The sequence below is a fragment of the Rhea americana genome, unplaced genomic scaffold (assembly GCF_003343005.1).
Source record: "Rhea americana isolate MKP2758 unplaced genomic scaffold, rheAme1 scaffold_107, whole genome shotgun sequence".
NCBI lineage: Eukaryota > Metazoa > Chordata > Aves > Rheiformes > Rheidae > Rhea > Rhea americana.
In genome coordinates, this window is record NW_028185117.1 from 1,298,344 (window position 1) to 1,316,475 (window position 18,132).

The following is an 18,132-nucleotide window of genomic DNA, read 5'->3' on the forward strand; positions in this document are numbered from 1 at the left end:
TCAAGGCTTTGCACAGGACCCCTCAGACAGTCCTTTCCTCCACCTCCCCTGAAATGCTGCACTGACATCTCTGAAGAAAACAGCCAGCATCCAAGTTTCACCCATAACAAGGACCAGAAAAAGATGCAAAAACATCCCCAGCAACAACTCCTGTTCACAAAGTGAATGCTGGCATTTTCCTGCGCTCACTGGAGCAGGTTCAAACGTCAACTTAAATGGGGCTACGTGAAGCATTCTCAGCCAAAAACAAGCAGAAGATCAAACGTACAAAGAACGAGGCAGAAATACCACAAGAGGACCCAGGAGAAATAACAGGCCCTTTCACACATCACGTTCTCTAACATTAACAGCATTAAAATCCTTAAATATTGCAGTACACAAAACACACTCTGTGAAATGTCATTGCTCTTGCAGGAAAGCAAGGGAACAGTCTAGCCCTACCTCGTCCCCCAAGAAAAAATAAACTACTCCAAAAAACCTCCCCCCCAACCTTTGGGATTTAGTTATGAAGTTAGATTTACTCCTGCCTTTCTGAACAGGGATTTGGTTTAGCATTTTATAAGCCTCTAATTCCCAGTTTCATAAGTGACTTGTGTTTTCTAGAAGAACTGGCTTGTAATTCCGTTAAGCATATCTGTAAAGTACACGGTCAAGTAGAAGCCATATAAATACTGTTCAGCCTCCATTAAGCCGTTCTGCAACCGGCAAGTGTTGACAACCGTAGATCAGCTAAGGAACAACCAAGAGGAAGGACGTCAAGAGACGGCGAAGGCACAAGCGAACTAAGGGAGAAATTTCAAAGATGGGGATGGGACATTTATCAGATGGGGGGGGGGGAAGGGCAGGGTGTTCAGGTGCTTAAAGGACTCTGAGAAGTACCTGGGGAAAGCTGCCGACCAACACGCACTAGGCTGTGCGCAAGGAAGCTCTCCTGCCGTTAGAGTTCATTCCTGCTTAGGGAAATTTGAGCATGTCCAGTCCTCCATAAAGAAGCAAGACTTCCAGCTAGAAGGAAGAAGGATCAGGGATGGAACCAGAGGTACGTTTCTGCCTTCTGAGTAAGATCAAGAAGGTGGTATCTTCCCCACTTTGTACTTTCAAGACAGAAGCTACCCAAACACTGCAGACAAGTGTCAGAACAAGAGACTTCCCTACACATTTGGTGCCTTCAGCACCACAGGAGTTTTTTTTCTTTTTCTCTCTTAAGTAAAGCAACTAATAAACCCATGATTTTCCCTGGATTTTATTTTTTTTTAATATAAGTAACGCCTATTAACACTTGACGATTCAACTGTATGACAAGCAATCAACAAATTTGAGACTTTTTTTAAAAAAAGAGGAAAATCCATGAATCTGAAAATTTTTATTATTAAATAACTGTGCTGAAAGTCCTCTTACACATACATAAAGACACAGAACCTAAGTAGCAGCAAATACAACTTTTTAATGTACTTTCTCTTTCTTCCTTCTTCCTTTTATTTTATTTTCAGTGGTAGTCTTGGAAACTCAGCAGCTCATCCTATAAGAACTGACTACTCATATAAAAGAAAAAAAATCAAAGATATGGAAACAATTGATGCTTGTTTTTCTGGAAAGCACACACAGAAAACTTCACTTAACTCAAGCCTTCAGTCAGCTTTTGTTTTTACAGACAAATGAACTTAACCAAGAACTATTGGTTAGTTTAATGCCATATTTTTAAGTCCTTTTTCAGTGTTAAGCACAAGCAACCAAAGTTATCTCAGTAACAAAACTGAAGTATTTCATTTCCAAAAAATCAAGGAGAAGTTTCTTTTCTTCATTTTAAGGTGTCACGGCCACCAGGCAGTCAATCCCAAAACTTACTTTTGGCAAAGGGACTACCCATCTAAAAGATATTTCTAGGGATAATAATCAGTACATACATACTTCTTTATTCCTAAGCTATAAGATGACTTATCAATGAAGTCATATTACCATTTTGTAAGCACTATCTGACAGCAGCACGTCTTCCCTGCCCACACACACGCAGAAGATGACGACTCCCGGGCACCGTCCATTTCTAAAATCTTATCGATAGAGATGCCTGAAAGTGAGCACRATAAACTGCACGTTGGAGGAGTTACCGTGCCAAAACGGGGAGCGTTCACAAGCTCCGCGAGCCAGCAACACAGGCATCCCGCCTCCTCGCTCGCATCAGGACTATCGCTACGTTACCGTCCGATCTAGCGGAGCCACGGAAATCAGTCCCCACCGTGCTAAGCGTGGGGCGCTCTAGGCRCACAGAGTGCTGACAGCCTTGTCGCACCGTTAGCTAAACCCTGCGAAGGAAGAAAGGCCACAAAAGAGGAGGTAACTCCAGGCCGTGGAAGCCAGTCGGCAGCAGAGTCGGGAGCAAAGCTCCAAAATTCTGCTTCCCAGCTCYGCATTTAATTCATCTCAAATGCGGGAGCTCCCAGGTTGCTCTTGCAGTCTAGCCACCACCACAAAGCAGTCACAGACACGCTACATTTGCAAAAATGACCCCAAATTACAGCCCCATTGCTCAGCAGCATGAACACTCAAGAGTCAAACTGAAACCAAGGTGATCCAATACCACCACCACTCAGAACAGGATACGGTGAACATTTTTGGATCCCGTACAGCAAGTACTTCTCTAGGGTGAACTTCTCATGCAAGAATCTGTTTTGTGTTAAACAAGTACAAATAAAGAAAAGAAAGCACCAACACAGCTACTTCTCATTCTAGATTAACAGCCAGTGCATCATAACCCAGAGATGAGACAGCAGAAAGCTAGAAGATAACCAAAATATTTCAGTGCATACTCCACTTGCTTGAGGGCAGCTGGCCAAACTTCAGTCAATTTTACACCCAGATTTTCCTCTCTGGGTGAGGATATTTGTGCCTTTCCATCAGAAACATCTTGGATTTTTTTGCTTGGGTTTTTCACAGTGTGTTTTCTTTTTAGTTTTTGGGTTTAGCATCCGCCTCCTTCCCCCAGCAATGTGACAGAAGCCCTCATCACGCAAACACTTCAGCATAAGAATAATTTCACACATTTGTTATTCTGCCAAACTCTCCCACACAGTTTTGATCCAGAGACAGCCAATGAACACATTTCCAGACACGCTAAAGAAATCAGTCAGATTCCCTTCGGCTCACACTTGTAATTGGGGTCAGACACTGGTGGAGAGGGTGAGGAGAGAAGCAGCTAAGCTTCCATTTACTTACCTAAACACAGCATTCAAATCTCCTGAAGCACTCTGCTTTGAAGATACTATTACTTCTGCTAAGCAGYCCAAACATTCCCCCTACTGAACGTGGGCAACCAGCCTTTGCAGAGGTAGCTCCTTTGCAATCAGTCACGAAAAGGAAGCGTTCGTAGTCACACCCACCACGCTGGGCTCAGGGCGTGCTATTTGTGAAGGGGTCCTCAGCCCTGAGAAATCTCGCAACAGGAGGATTAACAAAGGATCCCATTAATATAAAGGTAACAAATTCCAAAAGACCAAAAACATGCCGAACCGTCCAAGCGTGCGTGGGACATAGAAGACAGACTTGCCAGGAAGGGTTCTCTAAGCTTCAGTGCTACCTGTTATGGGATATACAGGCCCKCCCCCTTCAGTTATTTAAGGAAAAGCATTTATTCTGCCCAGYAGAAATCACTGCCTGAAACTGGAGGAACTGTAAAGAGGAAGGGCTCAGAAAGCAAGAGTGGAGTCCCAGGGGTCTGTCTGAACACAGCGAAATCGGATGCCTTGAAATCTGCTCAGGGATTTGCAAGAACAAAGTAAGGTATTCTTACATGAGATGCAGAATTTTTAAACAAACCCTGAAAAAAAAAGAGACACACAGCACTCATTTGGTACCTTTTAATTTGAACTTTTACAGCTGAGCAGTCAAAGGTAAACAGACAAAAACCAAGAAATGTAGTGTTTACATTATACTTTAAAAACCCTCAGCTATTATATTGCAGTATAGCCTTAAATGCCATGCTTCGAATGAAAGCCACAAGGACCTTAATGGTATCAATATTGGCCAAAATACCCACCAAGCTGCACCTGCTTGCTCAAAGCAAACAGCTAGTATTTTGGAAACAGCACTGTCTTCAGGGAGCAGACCAGGCTTCTTGCTACAGAAGAGGCATCAGGTCTTGTCAAGAGTACAGCTCCAGTGAGACATGGCCCTCTGGCCATGGGTTATGTTGAGTGAGAAACGCTGATGCTTTGGTCTCCTTGCACTAAATCCAGAACATAATTCCTTCAAAGCTTCTTTCCAAAGAGGATTCTGGGAAAGAGTAAAGTGACCAAACTGTTTTGTTTTGACTGACTACTAAGTTTAGCTTGGGTTTCAGAGTTCAAACKTAATTGTCTAAAAATAATCTTTGAGTGAAGGAAAGCAGTAAGAAAGAAAGAAAAGCCAGACCCTCCTTTATGACCAGTCACTACAAGAAAGCACCCTGAAAGGGATACAAAACCATAGCAGGTCTTAATTTTTTCAGAGTAGCTATTTTATTCCAAGCTAAGCTATACTTTGTCTCTAGACACTTGTCACTACACTAAGAAACAACCCAAAACCAGCTACAGCAGCACCACAGACTAGGGAGATATTGGAAGACATGGCCAAATCTTTTGTGTAGACCAGTTCTTCCCTTATTCTTTTCCCTAGGGTTGGGAGCCACTTTCAGGATCAAGTGCTCTGTTTTACGATTTTGCATGTTTTTTTWAATTCTAATACCTGCATGAAGCTGCACAGCTCCAAACAGGGCAGGGTCACTGCTAGACAACATTGTTCACATAGTGAGGTGCTCAGGACCATGCAGTTCCACTTCCCAACTCCTCCCTGCTGCCAGTTCCCACAAGCTGTTAACACTGCTGGCAAAGCCAGCGTCCCTGGCATCGTGTAATAACTAACACACACCACGTATCTATGCCAGAACCTAGAAAAGCTTCTCCCAAGGAGAGGTGGATGTAAAGTCTTTGCTTAAATCCTTAAATCCTGCTGTTCCTCCCTGCCTCTCAAACCAAGTCCACATAGCTCTGCTAAATTCCTTTGTGCTTATATAATTACATACATCAGTTCATTTCCCTTACCTCCTTTTTATTTTTCTATTAATATTCTTTTCATCTTTGTCCTTGATCCTCTTTTTGCATTGCAGAATTGCTCCCTTGTCTGGGCTACTCCGCTGTGAATTCTTCCAACTCAAGTAAAATACGTAGGGCTTAAACATTCTCTTACATCCAGCGCGACACACCATTTCCATGCCCGGAGGCTCTCCTTTGGCCAGAATCAGGCCTGTTACATGAATGCAGCATAAGCCTCAGAGCATCTCCCTTGTCCCACGCTTCCTTGCGTCTCCAGGCCCACTGGCATGTCCTGTGTCCCACACGCACAGCATCACGCTCAGAGCAGAAGCTGCCAGCCACCGAAACACTGCGCGGGCACCTCGGGGCACGGGGGGAATATCAGGAAGTTAAGTTGCTCGCATCAAGCGGTGCTGAATCCAGCGTCCTCCAACTGTTCCCATAAGATTCTCTGCTATTTTAGCACAAGACAAAACACTGACCAGCAATACCATGCACTGTTCGATAAAAAAGCAGAGATGTCCGCTGCAATTTTATTTTCCCTGTTGCATCTGCAAGTTCCCCACTAGCTTATCTTAATGCCCCCCATGCTTTGTCAAAATACCATGTTCTGCCATTTTTATAGCCACTGAGGTCTTGCCACTTCAAGCCGATTTCCACTTGAAGAGCAATGCTTTGGGATTGTTTCTGCAGTTGTCACTGCAGACAGATCAAATTGCAGTTTAAAAATTCTTTTCTTTAACTGATGTTCTCCAACCTGGCCAGTACTTTACTCATAACCCTTTGGACCACCTCAAAATTTCTATTTCCTGCCTATGCACCACAGTGGYCTACATCCTGGAAAGTCATCCTGAGCAGGGCTAGCTCCCCACAGGGCAGGGAGCACAGGTTACTTCACCTGCCACTCTGGAAGTGGTATTACAAGGTTAGCATACGTCTTGATGTTCTCTTCGTATGTTAAAGTATAAATAGGTCTTTAACCTGAAAATACGTCTGTGCTGACAACACAGGCATTACCAACACTAACTAGCAATGAAGCTCGTGATCTGATTAACAGGTACAAACCATGGTTTACACAGACTAAATACGGAACTACTTTTCAGAAACATTTCAGCTTGGATTTTCAAAGCACCTTGCAGGACATTGTTGCAAGAGATCAGCTCCCTCAGATGTCCGCATTAAGTTTCAACTTCACCACAGTCAGGGTCAGTAGACAACTAGSAATTATTCCTGCTATCAGAGTTTTAAGAGGAAAAACATCCTTTTGACATATTCCTATAAAGAAATAATGATTTGCTATAAAAAATTGCAAATGAAGAAAATGCAGAAGAAAGTACCACCACTCCTATGGGGGAYGTAAGTCCACAAGGTTTGCTGCGGAGTAAAGTGGGGGCTTCCTCCCTTCACTTTTTGATTTTGAAAAACTGCCTTTGTCCTTTCTTCCCTTGCTTCTCAAGGGCAGCTCGCTGGAAACATTGGCAGAACCTGACAGGTGTCCTCCTTGCAAATCCTCACCTGAATTCCCCTTTGCAAGACACCACCAACACATCTGAGAACAAAGTGGGCCAGTAAGGTCAGGCTGCTGCTTACCATGCTGATCAAATCTCTCCCCCCACCCCCGTTTGGATCTGCCTTTCTGCAGTCCAGTCRTGTGCTCAGATTGGGCTCTCCGGGACATGGCCAATCCTTTTTTGCTGCAACCTTCGCAGCAGGTAGCACAAAGACCACTCACCTGAACTAAGCCAACACCTTGATGCAGTGTTGCATGAAACAGCCTTCCTGATAAGTGTCAGCACTTAACATTTAGATGTCAGTGTCTAATTGTTTACTTTTATTCTCTTGTTTAAAGGCTCATTTTTGAGGAATTCAAAGAGATCTAGATTAGAGGAAGTAGGCTGTTCCTCATCACTTCAACAYTTTGTTTTGTTTTTGTCTTACAGCACTGCCTGGGAGGATGAAAGCATTCATTCCCCACCCCCGGTCCCCCTCATCCTTAGATTTATACCATATCTTCTTCTAATAGAAGAAAAGGAAGAAGTGTGGTACCCATCAGCTGTCACTCCTTAACCTCCCCAAACTCAGTCCTTTAACACCACAGAAACCAGCTTTTAGGAACAGTCAGCATTTTGACCGTATTCTGATCACAGAAGCCCAAAGCTGAAGCCCAAAGCTGTGCCCCAGGAGTTTGTGCTCTACTTGCAGCATCCAACTGGATTCTACTGACATATATTTGCCTGACACTAACCTAAAATAATCCCGTCTTAAAAAAAAACCCSAGGACCTTACTGGATTTGCAGGCAGGCAGGTTCAGCCTCTCCCTACATTACAGCAGCATGGCTACATTCATAAGTTAGTATAACTTGTAGACATCAACAGTTGGGTACCTGAAAGGGAAAAGTCTTGCTCAAAAGTTTACAGCAAGTCTCCTATTTTGATACTACTCTAAGTTCCCCCTTCCCTTATTGGACTGTCCTTATGAAGTTTACCATCTAAATCACTCTGCTTAAGAAAACAGCATTAAAAAAAAAAAAAACAGAAAAACCTCATGAAAGAACAGCAACCAAACCATGGTGTGCAATACGACGTTAAAAGACTGTTAGCCAAAATACCTTAATAGGCAAAAATCCAAATCAGATCTGCATACATCTGATGTAGTTTACCAGTGCACACAAGTCATGTTTCATCTTTGGAAATGTGAGACAAAAAAGTTGTTTGTTACGGATACAAGCATTAACTTTCTTCTAAACAAAGCTAGAACTAAGACCTAGCAATATATATTGCATCCACCTACCCTTTATTAAAAACTACTATTGCTTTACAGCAGTGAGAGAGCATATTTAATTACTGTAGTATGCAGAGGCCACAGCACAGAAAATTCAGCAYGTCCAACCTGATTTGAAGGAGGAGGGGAGGAAAAAAAGTCATAAAGAATAGCTTTCTTCTGATCAAAGTACTTTTTGGCTCAGCTCCTCCCAAACACAAAGCTCCTAAAGGGGCCACAAGAAACTAAAAAAGCCTGGGTTCAGGAGACCAAATTCTGCCAACTCCTTCCACAGTCACTACAGATGCCATCTGCTCCAGCTTCCAAACCCAACCCTTGTCAGCTACTGCTGCACCCCAGCAGCAGCACCACCAGTGGGAATTCACCCCTTCAGCTGCCACAAACCACGTATCCTATTCCATGGTGCAGCAGCTGACCCCTGCAGACTTCCAGATGTACAACGAGGGGGGATTGCAGGAAGTGCGGGGCATCTCTAGTGAGATTTGGTGGGCTTCGCAGGTCAGAAACCTGCCCAGACACCACTGGAGATTTCCTACTACCGCCCAGCTGTGTGTTTAAGAATCCCAACCCCTCTTGAAACACRGCTGCCTCAGAGGGTAAACTCTGGCCACATTTCACTTGCCCAGATTTTCAACGCATAGCTGCTGACTGTTTCCTGAATGAAACAAAGCTGGCTGGCTTGTTTGTCTGCAGAAAAGGAGCACACGCAAATGCTGTTCTTCTACAAACGGGAGGCAAGTGTCAAACATTCAAAGAGTAGCATAATAAAAAGCAGGTGCTGTAACAAGCTTCTAAACTTGCTGTACGAGCTCTAGCAATGATTTATTTATAACTATAGCTCAGCCCGCTTGGGTTATTTTCCAGCAAGTGGTTCATCCGTTAGTCTAGCACATGCACTAAATCAAGCAGCTTTTCTTCCTATCACCTCTTTGTTAGTGCCTATTCTTGCACTCTAAAGGGTTGGTCTTGCATGTGGACAGAGGACAGAGAAAAGAGGCACAGACAAAAAGGGGCACATTGCAGGTGATATAGCCGTGATAGGCAGAAGGAGCTGCGAGACATGAAGCATAGAGGAAGGGCACAAAATATCCTAGAACAACAGCCCCTACGGGCCCTGCAGCACCAAGATTAACAAACCTGACAGCACTATTTATAATACTGAAATATTCTGTCATCACCACAAAACAGTGAAGTTAAAGACCTCTGCACCATACAAACTTTCTGCTAAAGCATTTCAGCTCTTCTCCTTGAGATCAATGGTGCTGAAACACTGCATTTTCCTGAGACATCAGCTCCAGCTCTTTTTGTCATTGCTGTAGTTTTGACATGGAACTGAGATGTCAAAACTGCACATTCCAGCCTTGCTAAACATCTTCCAGTTTCCTTTGAGAGAAAAAGAGGTGAAAGACTGACCTTATTTAAGTGTCTAACCTGAGAATTAAGCTCTTTTGAGCATCTCATCCCCTAAACCTGACATAACCCCTTGCAGGATTACAGAACCGATGATCTAAAATGAGTGACATTCTTTTCACCTAGGTTTAAACATCTGAGCTAGTCACTTTGTAATCACAGCAATAAAATCAGCCTGCTCAGTCTCTAATGGTAGTTCACTGATTAGAAAGAGGGATTCAGCAAGTACTTTGGATTATTTAAACATTTACCAGCTGGTGCACATGGATCCCATCTCACATCTTTGCAGTAGGTGCAGATCACAGTGCTCCTCCAGCAGCTTGAAGCCTAAGGAGAGGACTTCCACCTTTGAGACCAAAAGAGCTCCCCAGTGCTCAGGTGCAGCCACCCACAAACAGCGATCTGGCAGAGGCAAAGCCCACACAGAGCACAGAACAGCAGAACAACCTAAGCAGAACTGCCTAACAAGGAGCAGCGGCAACCTCCTGTCAGAAACCTGCTGTCCCAAAGAGAAGATTAGAAAACAGAGGTCTCTCCCAGAAAGTAATTAGTTTTTAAAATAAAGACAACACTTTCTACTTCAGTTTATTTCTAAATTTAAAAGCTGACAAGGATATAAATTTGAAGATAAGTGTCTTCCAGCCTACTTTGATAAATAGATTGTAGACAATATGACAGCCTTTTTTAAATTAAGGGACCGACTTTCATCAAGAGAAATTTTGCAGAAATATCCCTCTCAGCAAACGTAATCTGAGCTTTCCCAATAAGCAGAAAGCAATAGTGCCATCCTTCAGGAGAGCGTCTCTTCTGCTCAAAACAATCTTTTCTCCTGCAGTAGCRCTTGGCATAGCTTCATTCCCTTGCTAGGGGGGGATTAACATTCAGCTATTATTTGTAAGTTTGGGGCCACGTTCCCTAGACCGCCCTCCTTCGAGCACTGGTTTTGATGCAAACCCATTAGACAATGGGTCAATACTACTCCTGCCTGCTGAGATCTTCCTTAACATCCAGTCTTTGAGACATTAAAGAGTTAAAGAAATACAGCTTAYAGCTTTTAACTAGCAGGTGCTTCATAGCCCTGGAATAACTACTTCTCTGCAGCACAAAAAAAAAAAAAAAAAAGAGAGAGAGAGAGAGAGAGAAGCTTATGGCAACCCAAGATTGAGAGGCATACACCACCTATATGCATTACTTGCCTCTCAGGTATTCAGCAAATACCGTGCTCACCTAGACACCAGGCTGGCAGAAGCTCAGGACCACGAGGGTGGAGAGGCAGACTTGTGGTTCATGCAGGATGTCTTCTGTCTCCTCCCAAAGCACCCGCCCATGCTCCAAGACCACCAGCAGAGCAACAGCAAGAGGAACTGAAGAATGCGACACTTCAGCCGCAAGTGCTAGTCTTCCTTCAGAGGGGACGACTCGGTCATCCTGACTTTTGGGTTGGACCACAGAGCGCTTTTGGCGAGCGCCAAGTAGGTTCCTTGCAGCTGAGACCACCCCAGGCACACACAGCAGGCTATAGCTACAAGCATCCAAACAAGCACGCAGCCCACGTCACTGCAAAGTCCTCCAGCACATACCGAGCACGCATACTCCAGCGTATGTGCCCAGATCTTTGTATTTGCTCCCAACCTCCACCCTTCAACCTATACTACTTGCTACTGTCTGTCACCAAGACATCTCTGGCTTTGATATTCTAACAGCAGAGCCCAAAGAAATAAAAGATAGGGTCAAAGAATACCAAGTTAATTATTAAAAAGATTGTTATTTAAGCCTCTAAGGCATTAGCTTGGCAGTCAGCTCAACTCCCTGCCCAGCCATAAACCTTCCCATAAAATGCCTTAATTGCCAGCCTATAGTTTGTTCTCCTGGGAGAGGCAAGATGCATGTTTTGAAATATCCAAACRAAGCTGGGCATCAAACCTTTGTTTCCTATATCCCAAGCACATCACCTAGCCAGTGCACCACTGTTCCACTGTTTGACAGCTTTTGAGCATAACCTTTTTCCCTGTTGCAAGCAGGACACAGGCAGAGAAACACCTAGACCAGAGATGCTCATCAGGCACAGGTTCAAGATGGCTACTCAGTGGCTGTGCCCAAATGGAATGACGATGGTTCTGGGAAAACACAGGACTTTTGAGGCAAAGGGAATTTGGCCACCTACGGTATTCAGGAGGAGGTTTGTAGCCTGCACACCGATTTAACCAGTGAGGCACTTAAACCCTACTGGCTGCTGGAATCCTGCGAGGACTCCAATCTCCAAGTCCCTTTGTGCTCCTGTTCGCTAGGAATGAGGTGGAGAACAGCACTTTTTCTACCTTAGTGTGGTTTGCAAGGACCAACAAATCTAAGCAGCTCTTCTGTGTTACAGTACCAAAGATAGATCACACCAATTTTTCACACAGCGTATCCGCTTTAGGTGACAGCGAGGATCATCATTTTACATCAGCCTCTGCATGARGATAGACAGGCTAAAGTACACAGAAGTGTACAAACTGGCTCACCACAGGAGCAAGAGATGAATATAACTCTCAAAGTCAAGAACTGACCCATAGGCCAGTCCTGGATAGGAAGTGTCATCCACTCCGCAAAAGCAGCACCGGCATCTTCAAAAGAGTGAAAGAGTCCTTTCAGCAGGAGAAACTAAAAGCATATCCCCTGAATAGCTCAAAGGTAAACTCGTTCTGGAGGGAAAAATGGAACGATTGAAAGGAAACCCTAGAGAACTACAAGTCGCCAGGTATAAAAGCTAGGATCCTCTACCAAGAGCTTTAAGGAAAGCAAATTCGAGATGTAGGGCATGCAGGACAACACAGTCTCTCACGAGGAAAGAGTCTACAGAAACTCTGGTGCATACAAAGAGACCTTGTAGATCAACAAAATTACATCAAGGCTGATTCTCTTTCATTTCTTCACTTATTTCTATAGGGATTCATAACTCTGATCTAGTTTGTAAACCATGTTTCATTTGGGATGTTTTAAATTCTTTTATTCCTAGTTTCACCTTCACCTATTTTGAACCAAAGAATTTTCAGGTATCTGACCAGCACCTAGCAGGATGTAGTGATCCTTAAAACTAGGAATTAGTGCAACAGCTGCACACATCTGCATGCCGCCCCAAGGCGCGGACACAGTAGCTGGCTGTGCCAACACAGAAGCCGCATAGACCAATTCAGTGCTGACAGGAGAGGAAGGATTGCCTTCCAGCAACCAGAGATGGACAGAAAAGCCCTCTGGTAGAGCAATCTGGGCTTATCTGAACCCTAGTAAATGCTTCGCGACATGTACACAACATTACCGGAAGAAAAAGCCATTGGGTTTCCACAGTTGTGGCTTGGAAAAAAATCAATTTGCAACTTGCAAGCCTCAGCTCCACAGCTGCAGTCCTGCAGCATGAGAGTCTGTTTCTAGCAAGTTTGCTACAAAATTTTAGCAAGAGTCTTAACTTCTCTCGCTGTGGGCTCAGACTCACAAACAAGTTACTAGGGGCCAACAAGCTGCTGCATGTCCGAYGAAGTACGCTTAGCCTTCTTTCATCAAGCTGCTCCGAATGCTCCTGAATTTGCCGAGGCACTTCTGGGCAATCACGTCATAACTCATTGATACCCTCAGCACTTCACTCTAGCACTTCAGTCCCTGAAAAGCCAATCCAGCTATAATGTTGAGCCCAAACTTCCATAACACCAGTTACCTGTGTGCTCTTTCTGGTTAAAAATTATACTGAACATTCAATGTCCCCAAACTGATTTTCAAACTAAGTTGCTTCCCTCTGGCATTCACAAATATTCTCGAAACTTCACAGCATCTGCCACTGTGCAATCACATCTTAACAGAACCATCAGCTCCGAAGCATCCTCTCCCAGTGAGAGCTGATTAATATCCACACAGAAGGTGTGGCAGATTACTTGCAGGGAAAAGCAATATATATCATTATTTTTAACTTCTTTAAATACAATTCAACAGCAAGAACTGAAAAGCAGCCTGCTACTGCTGCTGCACAGTCAGGTGTTTGAGAAAAGAATGGTGATATCCTAGTTTGTGCACTGTTTTGTCCTACAGGATGTTCACACACACACACACACACACACACACACACTCCTTTTCACCTTCACGCTCTCCTCTACACACATTACAAAATCAGGCTCTTGAATCAAATGGTATTATGCTCCACAATCAGGTAGCAACAATTGCAAACGACAAATAAAAGTTAGTTATGAAAGCACATACGAGTTAATACACGCAAATCCTTGTGARCTTCAAGTATTTTAAAAGTCTCAGCAGTCACATGCTTGCACACAAAAAGGCCATAATCCAATCCCTCATGCCCCGGAGAACTTGCATCTCCCTTTTCTTCTGGGAGGACCAATAAGCTACTTTTGTATTAAGTGGTGAGTTCAAATCAGCAGGCTCAGATACCTATTGCATGAATTGTGTCTACACATTAGGAATGTTACATTTGCATGAACATTGTCACAGAGGTTTGATGGTTGTAACTGAGACATGTTTCCTCTGATTATATTTTAACAAGATTTATGAATAAATAGCACAGCAAGAAGTCTGCAGCATCTGGGTGAGACTAGCTCAGAGTCATTATGACAGCATTTACTTTATCAGAGTCAGTGGAAAATACTTTTATCTCTGGTTACATGACAAGCAGCAAGAATTCAATCTGTCTGGTGCGTAGGCTGATTTCTATACCTTTAGTCTGCATAGTTAACAGTCGTTGAGCTTGAACTGTTTGAAACTGTTTTCCTCTGTAACAGAGCATTAAGTCTTCTTCCTCCCCACTAAGTTTAACCATTTGTTTTGCTTTTCATGAAGATGCATGTTTTTAGGGAAGCTAAACCCTAMCACACTTTTAAAACTGATCTGCAGACAGACGCCTTCAGTCATAGATCAAGTGACAATTGATATAATGAGGAAAGATTTTACTGAAAGCAGTAATTAGAAACAGAGAAATTCAAATTAAAAGCACATTAAGTGAACTGCCCAGTTCTCCGTATCTCTTTAATAGCAAAACCCTGTATAGAGAGAGAGGGGAAAAAAAAGACCAAACAGACCAACTGAAGTCTGAARTCTCCTTAATTACTGAGAAGGAAACATAGTCCAGCATCATCATACAACATGGATATATACTATTCAGTTGTTCACAGATACATACCTTTTTGACAACACTTAGTTCTACCATTGGCATGTTAACTTGTCATGTTTAGCTAGCACGTATGATGGTAAAACTCTTCGCAGTGAGTGCCCAGAAACAGAGTTACAGTACTAGAGCTATCAAACTTGAACAGTACTTGCCATTCGTTGTCCATGGGCTCCGAGCAGCCTTGTATTTTTATAATTAAAAAGAAAAAAGAATATCAAATACACTCCCCATTCTCTTCCTGTTATACCTTGAGGATTTAAATTTTTAGTTGAAACTACAGAAGTCCAATCCAAAGAATGAGAAACTGCTGTATGCTGGTGCACGAAAGGTCAATGACCAGCTCATGACTTGTGAGCTCTGCTGGGAAAACACACACAGCGTAAAATCCTTCTTCAGATTTTTTGCACGCTGTCTGCAGCATCTTAGTATGAGGCTTCCAAATAACTCAGCACATAGCATCACATAGTCACTAGAACTAGAAACCTCTATACAGTTATTGCTCTCATGAGCACACAAGCTTTTCCCAGGTTAAAAGGCTAAATTATGGTTACATCAAAATGAACTGTATCAGTGTTTAAGCATTCAAACCAATAACTCAATCATCTAATGAAATTTTTTTGCTGAGACACCCTGGGGCAGGGGGAAGGGACAGGGRGCCGCTTACTGTGTTCTTGTTCCTACCACAGCTATGGTTTTATATTATTATAAACAATACACCAGCTGTATTTAGTGGCAATATTTTTATTAATTATTGTTCAGGGAACTCATTTAATTCTGAAAGAACAGATGTTGTTCCATTAAAGTAAACCACAGCATCTCTTTTGAGGGAATAAATGATGTTTACTAACCCTGAGACAGTGGTTTTGTGAGAACATTTACGTCTTTATTACTTTATTGGTACAAAAATAAGTCTTATATCAATGAAATCTAATTAAGAAATATTACTGCACAGTAAAATGTAGAGTTCATTTTTTGTGCATTTCTTCAATTAAGTTGAAGAACCACATTATAGAGTTAGTACGACAATAATAGGRATCCTTCCCACAAGAAGTTAGGCACATTTTTTGTTGTTATTATTTTTAGACCAGGAAAGAGCCCCTTAATTCAGAGAGGTATTGCTTACATTTGCCAACACATACTCGTATCTCAAACATTCACACAGCCAGTCTTGACTGTCCTTAAAAATAAAAACAAAAAAATCCACCCACAATGCAAGGAATTTCTACATACATCACATATAACACATGTTAAAAGCTTTTAGTCACATGTTCTTCACAAAAGCCAAGGAACAAAAACAAAGACTGAGATGACAGATAAAATACACTSGCACAAGCTGTCACCGCATCCTGCATGGCAGGAGCCTCGGCAAAGCTTCCGTTACATCTCAGAACTCAACTGCTAAGCTAAAGCTTTCCAAATCCTGACAGTCTACTTCATTTCAGAGATACCAATGGATTCGTGCACTTCTCTTCGCACTGTTGTGGGTACTGAACATCCCGCTCAGGCACCCACACAAGTCTTTCCACTTCCCACCCATACCCAGGGATAACTTCCACAGYTGCCACAATCGGATGGGGAAGAACCATCCATTACAAACCCTACCTCCAAAGGGTGCTGCTGCAAGGGCTCAAGGGCTCTCAGATCAGATTCTCTCGATCCAAGTCTCTGCAGGTCAGCAAAGACCTAGAGCCCCAACCTGGAAAGCAGCCATTCTAGCTCACAACCATTAAGRAAGGGCAGTCCAAGCCATCTACTATCTCCTAGCAGAAGCAGCTTATTAACTCTGTYCTCACAGTACAGAAGGGACTCCCTTTGACACGACAGGAGTTGATAAATCAGAAAGCCCCCACCACCACCACCACCCCAGCAGACCTGTTCATCTGGTGTTGACCACTCTCGCAACTTAGCCACATCAGGATTCACAACAGCTCCATTCCTGCAAACTCAAAATACATACAGCAGTACTTCTGCAGGTTCTTGCGGTCACTGTCCTAYGCCCAAAGGAACCGACCTTTTTGTCAAGCACCTCTAAACAAGACACGTGGCCATTCTACTGTGAGAGAAGCAAAGTTTAGAAGTGGTGAAAGAAAAACAGGAGAGGGYAGGAGGAAGCTACCAGATGCTGACTGAGGCCTCCTGCATATATGCAGAAGTACAAGCATAAGTCACACCAGTCTGGAGTACCACAGTCCACAAACACATACCAGACCTGCATCCTCTGTTCAGTCACAGGGAAGCCATATAATTAAGATGGATTGCCRGAATACTGTGGCTTTCCACAGAGCCCTGTACAACTGTGCAAAAACAGCCGGAAACTACTGACAGTGACAATCGCTAACACTCAACACAAGTCACCTCTGAAATGCAGCCACACACCAATGTTTTCCCCAAACCCGTAATTTATTTATTCCACATCCACTTCAGACTGCTGTCCGAATTGCCTGGAGCTAAAAACCACCACAGATGTGACTCACATTAGTCAGTGCAGTATAAGCCTCCAAAACTCCAAGCCAATCTAGGGTTTGGATTACAAAAAGCTTGGCAGAGAACACGCAAAATGAGCACAAATGGGAACCTCAGCTGTGTCCCCCGTGGTCACACATAGGACCAGCTGCCCATGCACTGCACCAGCTCTTCAAAGCACCTCCTGCACACTTGACTAAAGAGGTTTCTGAGCCAGCCTGTACTTCTGTGTGCTTAGGAGACCACTTTGACGCAGCAACACCAGCACAGTATCTCAACGGCAGACATCTCTATTACTTCCCATACTTCTTACCCCTGCATACATCACCTCTTCAGCTTCTGCGCGCCAAAACTGTAAGGAAAAAATAATAAAAAAAAGACTTCAAGGATGCTTCTTGCTGGACTTTCATAAGTAGGTTCAGCCACACACAGCTTATTTTCTGCTCAGACRTTTTGCTATGCATGCATGCTCTGCACAAAGCTCAGCAAGCTCACTAGAACTAAGAGCAGGAGCAAATCCTTTGGGAAAGGTACAAGCATGAAACCAGTTAAAGCCTTATGAAGATTAACCCTCTGCTTCCAAAGCAGCCTAGGCTGATCCACTTGCTGCCAGTTCTGCTTTTCTCTTCACCCACTTCTGCTTGCTAGGCTGGCCCAAAACAAGTTCCTGTACTGGTAAGGGAGAAGGTATTTTTCTCCTGGCCATGCATAGCTTCCCCCCAGGCACACTCCCTTCCGATCAGCATTGGTGGCCACAGAATCCATCCCTCAAACTTACATACTAACTTTGCGATACTCTTCCCAGGCTCAACTCTCTGGTTTCTTCTGCTAGAATCATTCTCACATATCACTGGCTAAAATCCTATTTTCTCCTGGCTTCTCAGAGTAAAGTGAGGATAAGAGTCCCTTTTGAAATCTAGCTCCTCAGCTTTTATACTGCTATCAGTAGAGTTATAGGATAAACAATTGKGCTACAAAACTCTCTCCTGAAGCTCCTCTAGAAGTAACCAGCAACCTAGATTTGCTATTCTAGGTTATTCCATTAAAGACCATTGGCCTATTCTCAAGAGCACCTACAGCTCCCTTCATGCTCCTCAGGGCAGAAGAGATCCCCTTAAAGACTTCAGGGGACCTTCTCTTCCTTCAGCTCCTCTAAAACCTCACAGGCCAACAGAAGGCAGCTGGAAATTCAGGTATCAGTGACATCTTTACTGAAGAACACTTCTCTTGCCTTTCATATGTTGATCCTTCTCTCTCTCTCTCTC